The sequence below is a fragment of the Megalops cyprinoides genome, chromosome 6 (genome assembly GCF_013368585.1).
Source record: "Megalops cyprinoides isolate fMegCyp1 chromosome 6, fMegCyp1.pri, whole genome shotgun sequence".
Taxonomy (NCBI): Eukaryota; Metazoa; Chordata; class Actinopteri; order Elopiformes; family Megalopidae; genus Megalops; species Megalops cyprinoides.
Genome location: NC_050588.1, coordinates 21721299 through 21736215, shown reverse-complemented (window position 1 = coordinate 21736215; position 14917 = coordinate 21721299). Strand labels below are relative to the sequence as shown.

Sequence of the window (14917 nt, the reverse complement as noted above, 5' to 3'; positions counted from 1 at the left end):
TACAAAAAGAGACTGCATTTATTCAGATGCCTTCATGTGGACATAGTAATGCGCCTGGTTAATGTTTGCACAGAAAACTCAATATGTTCGTTGAGAATAGGAAAGAGCTGAAAAAAAGACTTTCTGTTATGATACAGGCTTTCATCCAGACAATACATTGCTAAAGTCAGCCTCTGTTTTCCCAACATTTTCAATGTGCAGAACATTCAAACTGGAATAAATTGGTATTCACTAATGAATTGGAATACTATGGAATCTTCGAAGATATTACACTGGAACTTTGCCAGTACTTGCAAGCAGGAAGACCTTTTCAGCCGCAAAAGTCATTATGTCCCGTAGGTTTAGTCACTTACCGCAATAGCAGGGGTTCTCCCCAGGTGTTGGTGTTTGCTCGCACCTCCTGCTATTATTCACATCTATGGCCCCAAGCAGCACTCAAGACCTCTACAAGATCCAGGAAAATTGAAAGTAAAGGTTAATGTACAATGAGGTGGTGCAACACAAATGTTCACGTCATTGTGCAAAATATAGTGATGAAACCAAAAAGCTTCATGTTCAGGTGGATTGAAAAAAGTTCATTCGTGGGCCCTAGTGTTTCTTTCTTTTCTTATATTTTATTTAGAAATTGTGAAATGAACTCAAGTTTGTTGTTGTTATGCCATTACCTCGGTAGGACCTTTGGATACATTGTGACACAGGTTGTCTTCTTAGTGCTAATAACAATACAAAAATACCTTTACAAATTCCACCACTCTTTTACTGCAAAGGTTTACATTTGCTCTTGGAAACATGGACAGCTAGACAAATGTCATAAAATACAGATGTGAATCTTTTTCTATTTTTCAAGTTTTACCCGTGAAAAGGTGACCCTGGAAAAAAGAAGCCGTGAGCTGTGGTATCGTGCTTATGGATATTGACTCTGAGTCCTGCCTCTCTAAAGCTGGACTCCCTGGACAAGAGAGACCCGTGGTGAGGACATCTGCATGCGTGTTTCCCCACGGGGATTTGCAATCAATAGAGAAAGATCCATTAAGACTTCTTTGGGAGCAACACTTCCACAGAACATTGGGACATGATAATGATGGGGCCCATCAACAATAGCACCTATGATCTAAAAATGACTTTATGTGGCAGCTTCTCCTTGCTCAGAAGCTCAGTAAGCATGCATCTTATGCCCATATGAGGGAGGTGACAGCAATATCTGTAGGCAGGGCCTAGCATTGTATGCCACAAATGCTACTAGATCAGAATGCATGTATTCCCCACTGAGTAAAATTAATTGATTCATTTTTTTTTTCTAAATATTAAAAACAAATCAAAATGAGGAGCATTCAATCAAGTATCAAACACATATGACTAAAGCTAGCACCTGGGAAAAACTGGCTCCTGCAGTTGTTCAGGAGCCATGCTGTGTTTACAGAATGTATATTCCTTGTTTATTTTGGCATTAGTCTGCCCGTGTTTGTACTGAAGACAGATTTAACCTTGTTGATTAGGTATTGGCTACGCCTATTTGCACTTCAGGGATGCATCTTTAGCACCCACTTGGCACAGATAACCAGAGAGACATGGGCTGTCACCATAGGAGTCCTGCAGATCTTTTATTGACTGTACTGAGGATCTCCTTTTCTCTGGCAACATGAAAAGGCACTTACGTGGACGTACACATGTGTGTTCTGGCTAATTCACGAGGACACATATACCCAAGGGGGTCTCATTAAGTCTCAGAACGTTAGAGGGTGACATCACCACTAACAACAACCCGCTGATGGCATCTGCTGCAGGGCCAAAATAGCCCCCCTTACTTTTGAAGACTGCTGGAGGAAAAGCCAGGTGACTTCACTGGGTGGCCAGCTCACTTACAGAGTGAAAAAGAAGGTATAAATCACCATTTCGAAGGTTGTTTTATGGCAAGCAAGCCAAGTTAATACATAAATAAATGGTACATGCATCTGAAATTGTCTCATAAAATTGTTTTATCAATTTTTATTCACAAGATAAAATGACAGCCCATTACACATTTTAAAAGAGCTGGCTTATCTCCAAGTGATATAAAGCCACTGAAAATGAATGACACAACTGAAGTGTGCCCAGTATCAGTCCCTTCCATCCCTTTTTGTCCAATGAAATAGACCCAACCTAGAATTTACATATTTTTTTATTGAAAAGAGAGAGGGGAAGAAAAACAGAACTATATCGTCTTCCATTTTATGATCCTTCTAATGAAACGTGGCTTAAAATATTTACTGAGTCAGCATGATATGAATAGTGTAAAATGAATCCATGCTTAAGCAAACATAAACCTCCGTAAGTTGAAATCATTCATAGTATTTTGCTGAAGTCCCTGTTGATAGTATTAAGTTATATTTAGAACAGTAGCAGAAGTGGCATGATTAGTTTTGTTTTCTTATACAATGAGCTAGAAGTGCTGAAGCGACACTTTTAAACCATACAAGTACTACTGCTACTATCACTACAACTAATAAGAATGTCTGTGCACTGTACGTATAACTGGGGTCCCGTTCCCTACAGCAACTCCACACATCCGAACTTGGACTTCTACGGAAAAACGCAACGTTCATAATGTGCGACAGAATGTATCCGCGTGTCATCAGCACACCATCAGTCATGGGCTGACATACATAAATATTTATTAACTAATGCGATTGCATCTGCCGGGGTTTATTGCGTAGCCACACCCCTCGGCAGTTCGTCAGATTAACTCGCTTTAACTCCCTCTTTCTCTGCCCCCCTTTCTCGCGCTCAATTCTAGTTCCCCTCTCGCAGTGCGTATTCCTGCTCCTCGATCTCTCCACGGCGAAGTCTAGGCGTAAAGCGCACAACGGATGCAACAAAAGCTGCCGGATTTACCCCTGACGCTCAAGAAAGAAGAGCACAAGGTTCAAAAAGTAAGCAGAGCCCTCGAGTCAACTAAACGATTGTCAGTAGTTTCTGTGAAGAAGACGGAGGAGGAAAAAAGCGATATTGGACTCTTCATTTACAGCGGAATTGATTATTCAAGTAAGTAAGCGCAATTGGAGACCGTGCATACCGAGAGCGTCTTGGCGAAATGCAGTGATAATCATGAACTACGAAATTAGCCACATTAGCGAATGCAAGAAAAAAACCAAAAAAATTTATTAATGTTGATTTCCGAATTTCTGAATTTCTTATTAATTCTTATTATAACGGTTTTAAGAGTACAGCTGCATCAAGACTGTAAAAAGTGCTATCCCGTGGTCATTTGTTCAGCAAAACCTACTTCAAACTTGTGAAAATTCACCCCCACATGTGTTTGCGGAATGTAGAGCATAAGGTTGTGGCTGTCAAGCATATTAGGTGAAGTATATTCGTAGCTACTGTACAGTTGGTAATATTGCAGCAGAGCACATCGCATTACTGACTGTCATCAAAAAAAGACGTTTCTCACAATGGACACTTTTATACACGTAGTCTCACTACCATCGAGAGGATTTGGTTTGTACATAAACAACATACTTACAATGCAGTTACCTATGTTTTAGTAAATACATAATGCAAAATATATCACACAGGAACGACATTCTTTCTGGATAAATAGAGCATGCGTTTATTTAATTAATTATGATGCATTCTGCCAGAAGAAAATGCTTTTGCTGATAAACTCCAATTTAAATTGCTGGTCTTCTTTCACTTTTGTTTGGAATGGTTTGAAATGTAATATAGGCTACTATAGGCCACTAGATACGTTTTGCAACTATTTTGGATTATTTGTTTTGTTTCTGTTCTGTGTAATTAAAATACTGTTATATTCCAATTCTTCATTTTCACGTGCGCATGTATTGTTTGAATAGACAGAAATGATGTACTTCCGAAGTACAACATAAGCTATTAAAATGAAAAAGTGTGTGTGTGTGTGTGTGTGTGTGTGCTACGTATATGCACGCATATGCACAAAATCGACGGGTTTGTCGCATGACTCCAAACAGCTCCGCACCATCTACTGTATGGTTGTTTTATAGTGTCAGTTGTTGTAAAAGTAGCCTACTACGTGCTCAACAAGTACATTGCTAATGTGGGATTTCACAAGAAATATCAATTGACGTGTCCTGTAATCCACATTCTGACATTTCGATGTGTTTTCCATTATCCTGCTATGGAGAAGTGCAGCCTCTCACAGTTGTAAATCGGTTCATGATGGACATAATCAATCGCAACGCTATACCCTGGAGTACAGTAGACTAATGAACAAGTTGCCCGGCGCCTGAGTGCAGTGCTGCTGCCACAGACACGTAATACAAGACCTTTCATATACATCTGATATTGCATGCTGTTAAAATACCTTCGATGGATAATACGTTAAATTATTTCACAGTAATTCTTAAATTCGGGACACCGATAGTCGCAACATTTTGCCTTGTCCAAACTGGAAGCGAAATGAAGACATGTGCAAATGTGTTTCTATCACACGCACGTTGCGAAGGACATCGTGCTCTGAATGTTTCCCTTACTGCTTCGAAATGAAGAAAGCCGAAAATTAACAGCATGACTGGATGTTCCTGTTGCTCCGCTCCACGCGTCTTGCTGTCAAAATATCAGCTGGCACGGGCTCTTTCTTAGCGTGCGGGGTAACTTTCTTCAGTAAAGTATCCGCATGAAGTTCAGAGGATGCTGTGCGATGATATTGTTACGGACGCAGTGTTGCAATGACGTTATCATCACTCGGAGGCAAGCATTTTAGGAGACACTCACCGAAATATGAAGGAGCACATTCCCCAGGCAAACTGAATCTTTGTGCGAAGCCCCTCGGAAACAACTTAGAGTTGCTTATTAGAGTTGCCTATTGTGGAAGGAGCAGTGATCACCAGAGATCACATGTCGTCAGCATGGCAGCGCCTGCCTGGATTGCTTTGCTGATCTTTAATGCGGGGTTAAATATTATCAGGGAATCGATTTTTTCAGAAAAAAAGACATACCGCAGATCATTTTTAAAATTGTATTAGTAAAAATATTTTGGAATCAGACTACTGTTGCATGACATATTTCTTTCTTCATAGTTTGTTGTACATTTAATTACAAAAATCTTTCTTATATTACGTGTCTGACATTTAACCTTAGAGTTTTGCTGCGTAATTTAAACCCTAATGTGTTTTTGACAAAGTAATGGCAGAGTCTGAGCGTTATTTCTTGTTGAGAATGACGGGGGTAAGAGACAGTGCAGGGGAAGGTGTTTGTCCCAAGGTGGAGTGAAATGTGAGATTATGCTTAGTCAGACATGAAAGTTTCTCTACTTTTTATTAAAAAAAAAGTTTTTTCAGTCATAGAAATTTGTAGATGATGGAACTGGTCTTGCGCTGGCTTTTATCACGATGATTCCGCAGCAGTGAATTGTGTTTCCTGTCCTCAGCCAGGGTATTGTGTTAATGAATTTTGCACATTCCATGTGTTTCATCAGATCGCCTTTATAATGAGCAATCAATAGATTAAACTGTGCCGAGGCTTCACAGATTAGCTCGGCATTTATCTTCTGGCAACATTTCATTATGCAGCGAATTGCATAATTTCACTGCATTGAGAGTGCCTCAAAGAGACCCTTACACAGAGGACTGTACAGGCTTTTTGTGAGCTCGCAATAGCACTGGATAATTTCTCCCTTTGATCTTTATAAGTATTCCTTTTCAGTGCCATATTCCCCTGTCAGTTGGTTTGGTGTTCATTGTAGGTGTAAAATTCATGTTTCTGGTTCTCAAGCAAAGTGTGGTGGCACTATGAAGTCTTTGTGACACCTAATCAGTATTCCTGAGATTATATTTGATAAAATAACTGAATACCTGCCTCGGATTTTGCCTGGATTTGTCTACTTTACAGTTTGCTGTCAGATACAGGGATTCAGTGAGATTGCATGAAGGTTCTACGAAACAATGGTCATTTCTCTCTGCTGAACCTTGTCACTTAGTTATGTAATGGTGCATTTTGCAATGGAATCTCGTCCATCATCTCTGTATTGTAATGGATGGGAATGGACAACTGTAGCTGAGTAGTGGAGAACATCACTCTCACACTGAATATTCACTGCTACGTTCAAATGCACAGCACCTTTCAGATGAAGACCTCAGGTCTGGCATGTAGGACTGGATTAGACTACACATATCAGTGTTCTGTCTCAGTTTAAATGCTATTAGGTTTTCAGCTCATCTGTTCAATTCAGAGTTAATTAAGTTAGTTATCAGAAACCCAATGTTTTCATTGGGTCGCTTGAGTTGGTTGATGCAAATGGACACAAGCTGTCCAATCACCAGCAGTATTCTGAACTGCTAGCAAAGTTATTTGTCCCCACTCCACTCATCCTGTGATGGAGTGCATGTTGACAGAGAACATAAATACTGTCAGAATTTGGAGTATAAGACATCAGCGCTGTATGGCAGTGGATAGCTTCAGTGTAGTCTTTTTACTCAATTGTACTATGAAGGACAGGCTATTCGAGAATCCCAGCCTTTGGTTGGTTGGCTTCGGCTTCTTTCCCATGATGAAGGTTGGGATGTGGGGGTTGTAGAAATCACAGAAGGTCAGTATTAACAGAGTGTGTGCAGCACTGTGGGTTAGTGTTGAGGAGGGGGGTTTGTAACCTTAAGGTTGCTGGTTCTGTTCCCAGGTTTGGCAGTACTGTTGTACCCCTGGGCGAGGCACTTAGCTTTGTAAGTATCCATCCATATGTGTAAATGTTTTGCAGGCTCCTAAAGTTTCTTTGAGTCAGTGTCTGCAAAGCTAATGCAGTGTGAGAGTGAGGACACAGCAATATATGTAAATGTAATCACAACAATGCTGCATCTGCCATGGAGATACACCGGAACTGAATACATCTGAAGCTAAAAAACTTTTGTTAATTCCTGTTTTTATTTCTTTTTTGGTGTGAAGGATTTTGAAGGTACAATTCTGCTTAATTTTTTTTCTGGGGGCCCTTCAACAATCAGAATATGCTTTACGCAATTATTTTGGAAGGCTGTGAAAAAAAAAAAAATTCAATCATTTCTGCTTGTCTGTATGGGTAAGAGAATGTCCCAAAGTGCTCAGCAGCAGTGGATTTTAACTAGTCCTTCAGCACTGATCCTGGATGCGTCATCTCAGATCCCCAATTCCCTCTGCCCATTAGGAACCCCCCAAAGATGTACAAGATAATTCTAATAAGAATAAGAATAAACATCATTGTTGTAATTATCATAGTAATCACAATAATCACAATCATGGTAATTCCATAACATTCACTTCCCAATGATAAGGCTTATGAAAGTTTTTTTGAAAACACATTGTGTCATAAAAGCAAGAGGTGTCTGTACTTCTGTATAAAATGTAATTTTGTAACATTGTATTAATCCAGAACATTTTTTCCAGCTCTACCCATGTAAACAAAGCCATTTCCTTAAAACAGGGGCTCTAAGCTTCACTCCCAGCTGGAATGTCCTGGTGAAGCTGAGGCTCATTTAGCGCCATGGTTTGGGTTTGGCCTCACCCACTCAACTGATCTGTAATCTTTGTTTAGCATTCAATGTCTGTGGCGGGATACCTGAGAATCAGCAGACAAAAAAAATCAGACAGCATTCCTCTTTTTATGTTGTTTAATAGTTTGCTAATTTATTGGGTTTTATCAGAGCTTCTACTTTTGATTACACTTTTGCTAAAGAACTGGAACTATGTTCAATAATGGAAGGGTGGGAGACTGTAAATTGAAATGGGGGAGAGGAGGGTGGTGGGAGGAGAGGTACTTTGTAGGATTGATGGAAACTGCCACAGGGTAGTTGTTTATTTATTTAATTATTTTTCTGTGACATTTTGTAGAGCCTCACAGAAATGGCTGTTCCAATCAGGGTACTAGCATGATTTATACCATCATTAGGATAACATGTCAATAGGTCTTGATCTGTGTTAGGTATGCTTCTATATCACATTGCTTCTTGATGCATGGTGTTCTGCATTTGGCAGTCTCCATGTAATGAGCCAATGGTTAAGCTCTGGAATATAGTCTATTGGAGGTCACAATTGACTGATGACCCAAAAAATCAGCAGTTGCTCCCTGGCTGTAACAATTACAACTTTATAGCAGAGTCAATTAGTAATATTGTTTACAGCATGTAAGGAAGAATGCCCTTAAAGCTCTGAAAGCTAACAGACGCCTATAATAGCATAATGATAATTTAAGCAAGTGCAGTTCGTTTTCTGTCTTCTTCATATTCAGGCTTCGGAGGAGCAAGTGAGGGAAATGAGCTGGATTGTGGTTAACCATCTGACATCTACCTGGTATCTGGTGTCTAACTATCAGCTAACCAACTGCTTCAAAGAAGCGCAAGGACGGGATCCAGATGGGATTCATCTTAACTGAGTTTTCTCTGCAGATTAGATGGCGGGCAGAAAGAGTTAATGGTTGAGGTCTCTGAAATGGACAGGGGTGTAAAAAATTACACTGATACTGAAATGACTTGACTGTGGAATTTTTTTTTCTTTCTCTGACTCTTAGGGGATTATAGTCACATGGGAGTAGTAGGCAGCAATCTCTTCCCTTTATTTTCTCTTAACCTTTCCCAGGAGATGACAACTGAGGTGAATAATTCCCATTTAGCATTTAGGTTCCTCTGAGGAACTATCGATTCAGCGAGGTAAAAAGAAGCTGCCAGCGGCATGGAAAATGCCATGCTACCAACCCATCTGCAGAAGGAAAAAGAAACAACAACAGAATATGGTAATAATAATGAAAAAAAGAGATCAAATCTGCAGAAAGAGCTGGAACATATCATGGCCACAGTCTGTTGAATAGCTAGTGGAACAAAAAGCTATGTGTTGTGAGGGAATAACAAAAACCCTCATATCAGCTTCTTTTTAAAGTCTCAGCGCAACATAAAAGCAAACAAAACCCGTTCTGTGCCCTTCATAGTGCATTGTGACGTGTACTTCAATATGGCTGTGACAGTGTAATTTAGGCTTCATGCAAAGCCAGACAAGAAACCATGTGGCCGTCACTGGGAGAAGAGCCTGCAGGTTAATTGCAGAGGTCAAATATGCCCTGTTGCACACAATAACAGCACTGACAAGGGCAGCCAATAAATGCTGTATTCTGTGTGTTCGTAAATGTCATCGGAAAACATCATAGAGACATGTGCATACCTGTTCACGTCATTCTGGATACACGTTGTGTCTGTGTGCTGAAAGCATTAACAAGCAACTGAAGGCAGAATGATGAAATCTACATAATGCAACAGTATTATTGAAATGCAGTATTACATTTTGTTTGCTCCATTAAGAAAACAGAATTTTTACTTTAGACACATTGCATCATTGTTCTTTTCCTTGGAGCCGTAGCCTGTCGCATAAAGGCAGTGTTAATGTTGTTTCCTTGAAAAGCCTTATTTGTGCAAATACACAGATTTCTCTGTCTGTGTTTTTGATTGAAGAGGATGAATAAACAATCCTGGAGGAAATAAAAAAAAACAAACAATTTTTTCAAAAACAGTATAAGTGAATTTCACACACATGCAAGATCAAACAAAAAATCTGGACAATCTTTCAGGGTTAATCCAACCTTTTTAATATTACAACATTAATATTATGTTCTTTGTGGGTTGTACAGTACTGAAATGTTCTAGAAGGAACACTCAAGCACAGAAGGCATTTCATTACTGTGGTTTGTAGCATTGCTTGCTTGCCAGCTCACAGCTTCCAAAAATGCATTACTTGTATAGGGTACCTTATTGGTAGAGTGTGAGAGCTGCGAATGAGTTCATTGATCTATGTGTGAATGAACAGATAGAGACTGAATCTGTCTTTATAAATGCCTGGGTTCATCATTAGCAGTAGGAAAAAAAAATCACAGTAAATCACCAGGTTGAGAGGTGCACTGAAGTTCAGAGGTCAGATCTATGGAAAGACACTTCGTCTTACTGATGGAAATGTTCAATGCTGGATGACCTTTGACCTCTGAGGAGTTTTTGGCAGCCATATGCTGTTAATGAATAAATTATCCTCCTTGTTGAGAGCGAGAGAGAGAGAGAGAGAGAGAGAGAGAGAGAGAGAGAGGAAAGGGGTTTGTAGTTTCGTAGAGAGAGAGAGAACATCTCTCAAGGCAGTCCTCCAGTTCATCTCCAATGAAAGGGTTAAGTGTGGCACCAGCCGGCTTCAAAGAGACGCTCCGGCTGATAGCGTCTACAAATAGCGATTTAAAGGGGAATTTTTAATGGAAATTGATTAATATTTCACCTCCGGTTGATTCATGCTGCCACCATAGACATTTTCATCTTGCAGAGAGTCAGTTATGCAAGGAGGGAGAAGGTGGGCGGGTCCCTGTCAGCTTGTTCACCACGGCCAACCCCCCACACCCCACCCCCTATACCGGGGGTGGGCTGGAGCCAGAACAGCTGCCCGCAGGGAAACAGCCAGTAGGTGCCAAAAGAACCTTCAGTGGAGAAGCACACAGGACAAACAGAATTTGATACCAGAACCTCCGACTTTGTTCCTACCTACTGTAGCACAGCTGAGGGCTTGACTCTGGATGGGTCTACCTTTTAAAGTAAAAAAAAAAAAAAAAAAACACCTCACGTAGTCTTTCTGAAGTGGGAGGTGTTTTTTTATTCAGGGTACCTCAGGAGCACCCCTGTGTTCAGCCAGAAGCTTCTCACCCTCTCAAAGAGCTCTGCCTTTCCAGTGCCTCTGAAGGAGGAGAGCCCAGGCTCACAGAGGCAGTCATCACAGCCTGGCTACAATGTGTACAGACATCACTGTTTGCACTTTAGGGGCTAAATACCACAGGAGAGATAATGGAATTTGCTCATAAAGCATTACCGTCATCCCAGATGTCAGATATTAGCATATTGAAAAAATAACAATAAACAATAACTAACAATTAATGTTTCACTATAGAATGCTTTTTATAGCATTGTGTTTTCTTTTGTATTTTAAAAACCTGGTATACTTTGAATTCATGTAAACTTAGACTGAAAATTAAGAACAATAGAGAAGTAAAATTAGTTTTTAATTTAGTGGGCTATGATAACCTCCATATTTCCATTAAATAAATGATGGTATTGGACCCTTAGGCCCTGGATTAATCTAACCACAATAAAGTTTGTTCTTAATTTTGAGTTTATGTGTTTGTTCTTGACTTTGGTAAATTTAAGCAAGGTTTTTGCTCATTGCACAACATTATGAGTTTGCTGGTTGCTAGAATGAAAGGACACAGAAATTACTGACAGATTGATATGAGATTGAAATTTGGCTTCCAGTTTTGGCAGGAAAGATGATAATGACATGGTGAACATGCAGACTGTTCATAAGGGGTTTGGAAACAGTGATTTGCCAAATGAAGGACAATTTCCATCAATAGATCTGAAGAATCTGTAGGACTTTGCGGTGTGTGGTGTCTCCCCAAACCACCATAGGCTGTGCCTCCATCAGGCCTGGTGAAGGTCACAAGCAATTGCAGCATTTACTATGAATGAATGTGAGGGTGCCTGTGCCTCTAGATGAGGCTGCCTCTTTCCAGCGTACTGAAAAGCACCCAGGCTGTGTGCAAACAGCAGAACCATCTGACAGCAGCCGAAAGGCAGGAACAGCCCTGTCTGTGCTACACATCCCAGCTTCACAGACCCCCACATTTCTCTGTTAGAAAAGCTTTCTGTTAAAACTGGCAGGGGTCTTGTGGTCTGCAGTTAGCATATTTGCTATTCTTTTTTAACAGCAGGACAAGTCATGTCACAGATTGCTTTTGGGCTTCATATTAAATGTTGGTCTGTTTGAGTTTTTACCTTTAATCATGGGTGTGGTCAGCTACCTGCCGTCAGATGATACCCAAAAGGTATACGGTTTTCCTCTTCCTGCAGCTGAGTGCCACAAGGCTAGGCGGAAGGAAGATCTATTTTTATTGGAGCTGCGTGACAGGAGACATTAACATCTCAACACGAGAACAAATGAGCGGATGAGTCCCACTGCTTCATCCGTCTGTCACCACCAATCCAAACACGCGCACCAAGGCTCCCTGACAGCAATCAGCGCTGACCTCAGGGGCTAATGCTTTGCTTGCAGCGGTTTGACAGGACTGAAGTGTGGAGCTTCGTGGCGTGCGGTCTGAGGGCGAAGGTGTGTGCTGTAGAGGTGGCCTGTGCAGTGGTGCCGCTCAGGCTTTGCAGGAGAATGACAGCTGTTGAGGAAGATGTCGCAACAGAGCGATGAAGGTGGAGGTATCACGTGACAAATGCCACCGGTGTGAGGAAACAGGGTGTACGTTAATGGAGTGAAGTGAAGTGTTGGGAGAGAGGGATTTGTTTAGCGAGCATTTGCATAATTGCACAGAATTAGTTAACTTAAATGGCTGTTATATAGCGGTGCCTTATCGCTTTGTGCTTAATTGGAATATGCTGGCCAACTGGTGGAATATATTCAGTTGAGGGTGATCTGTGGTAGGGAGCTATGAGAGAGCTAATCAATCTCAAGTGTCTAAGGAGCATTCCAGAGCTTGGTGCAGATTTTCTAAATTACATGAATGCAGCCTGTGACCTGGACCGCACTAGTTTGGCATCATTTCAGAGGCAGTTTATTGTGAATGCTCCAGGGCTGTCTTACATTTTCTCACATTTGGCCTGGAGATGTCTTCTGCTAAGCTCCCTGCAGGCCATTCATTATGATTGCAATAACAACAGGGAGAAGGGGAAACAACTTATGAGAAATGTGTGTGTGTTTGCTTGTTTGGTTTTTGATGTTCTATATTGTTTTATTACAGCTTAAAACAAGCAAAAAAGAAAACACCAATCAGGTGACTTTTGGAGTAGAAATGGAAGTATCCATCGCAGTATGGGTGGTTGGGGTCAATGGGTGGAAATAAGAGTCTGAATGCATGTGTACCCTGAAAGGCAAATGCAAGCCAGTAGACTGTCAACCAAGCTAACAGAGCACAATCAAGTGGATAGGAAATAAAATCAAGCTGCCTAAAGGGAACTACAACTGGATGATACTATATTGTAGTGGAATGATGACTTCACACACCTGCATGGGATTTCTTGGGTGTTGCAGCATTCTGGCCCCAGCATTGTGTGTTCTGCGTAGATATTTGTGTATTTTTTGTCTCTCTTCTTTCTTTTGCTCACACTGTCCACAGCATCATTGCTGATCTGCGCATCCACACAGATGATCAGTTCCTATTGGTTAGCTGAAGACAACACAAGTGTTAGTTTGTTGCTAACCTTGTGTGGTAAGCGTGAGACTTGGCAGCACCTAAATTTAGCCATGCACAACCCAACAACGCAATATCATCCCCCTCGCGCATTCGTTGCTGCTAGCTGCGTTCTGAAAGAGGCCTACAGTACGCAGACACAGATGAAAGACTTTGTAACCAAGGCAACATAAAACCCCATCAGAACAGTGTGGTCAGCTCAGCCGATCTGTAAAGTGAGGAAGCGCCACAGATTCTTTGTGTATTAGACAGGCTAAATGCAGTAACTGAAAGAGGAGAAACAGGTGGGATCTTTTAAACTGTATGGAGACCTCTGAGATCCTATTCCATTTTCTGTTCAGTTCTCAGCGTTCACCTGTGCTCTGGAGATCTGAAGTATTCTACCAGGCTGCTGGAATAGCAATCTTCAGAAGCTGTTCTTTTGAAGGTCTCTGTTTAATCTCCCCCACCCCCCAACACACACCTACACACACACACACACACACACGCACACACACACACACACACACACACACACACACACACATACACACACACACAGTTAGGGGCACTAGGGGTGGCTGTAAATGATTAAAATGAAGAGTGGAGAGGGGGTTATTTAGAGTTCTTGTATTTGGTGTTGGTGAACAGTGTCCTTCCTCTCCAAGGAAGACATGTTTGCTGTTGTCAGCAGAGAGGGGCTGATGGCAGTGTTTTTCCACCACAAACAGTATCCATCCATCCATCCATTCATTCTTTTTACCACCTCCTACTGCAGTGACCTCTGTCACGCGTGCTGCATGAGTCATCTTTTCCCATCTCTTTCATGTGCTACAAACAACTTCTCTACTCTGTGTGCTCCACTGTGGATCTTGTTCTCTGCACTGACATAATACTGTAATTCTGACTAATCTTATTCCTGCACAGCCCAGGAGGAAGTGAAAGGGGATATATTTAGATTTGTACTGTTTCAGTACTGATTGACTGGAACATGCTTCCAGAAAGAAAAGGCTGTATCATCAGTGCAGGAGTAAGGAAAACAAGTTTGCGTTTGGAGGTGTGCTGGGGTAGCAGCCCAGTTCACGTAAACTTGTCAAAAGTTGTTGGACCACATTTTTTGGCAACAGGTTTTTTTGCTACTTTATTTCATGGCCACATACCACTAGTCATTACACATCATTTCAAAGGCCATGAAGGTTGATTTAGCTCAGATGAGACATTCCACTGATACCCTGTGAGACTACTGTACATCCTTCCATCAGTAGCATGGCTACATCATTTTTCAGTAAGGATAGTACTGATAATGATGTGATGGGTTGCAGTCTAAATGAGTAGAATTTGCTGAAAATGAACAGTGTTGCCGCCAGTACAGTCAGTTTTCACAGACCCCCGCACTTTTTTGCAAACATAAATTTCACCTTCACATGAAATTGGTTTATCAGCTCCCCTTCTTATGTCTGCCATGCCATTCCTGCTCACTGTGTTCCTAAATCAGCGTGACACCAACTGTACTGCCACCGCTGTGTTTGCAGTCTCTGGGCTGCCCACTGCAGTGTTTCCAAAGTAATAAACATGGAATGTGGGTTTGTGAAACAGTAGGGTACCATTGTGCTTGTTTTAGTCACACAACAATGCGAGTTAATCAGGCATTACGCCAGAGGAGGCCGAGTGGTCCTGGATTTGCAGTATAACTGTCAAGTAGAGTTCACAGGGCTTCTGCCCTTTCAGCTAATAATAAAGCAATTTTCCAGA

At 41.2% G+C, this 14917-nt stretch overlaps 1 protein-coding gene across 1 annotated transcript in view; it reads left to right on the top strand.

Annotated features, from left to right (window-relative positions):
* The first annotated feature begins 2593 nt into the window (after positions 1-2593).
* The window catches only part of camkvb (CaM kinase-like vesicle-associated b), a 45216-nt gene continuing 32892 nt past the window's right edge, over positions 2594-14917 (top strand). The window contains exon 1 of the mRNA XM_036530223.1: positions 2594-3021. The gene's annotated coding sequence lies outside the window, so the exon portion shown is untranslated. The remainder of the gene's footprint in view (positions 3022-14917) is intronic.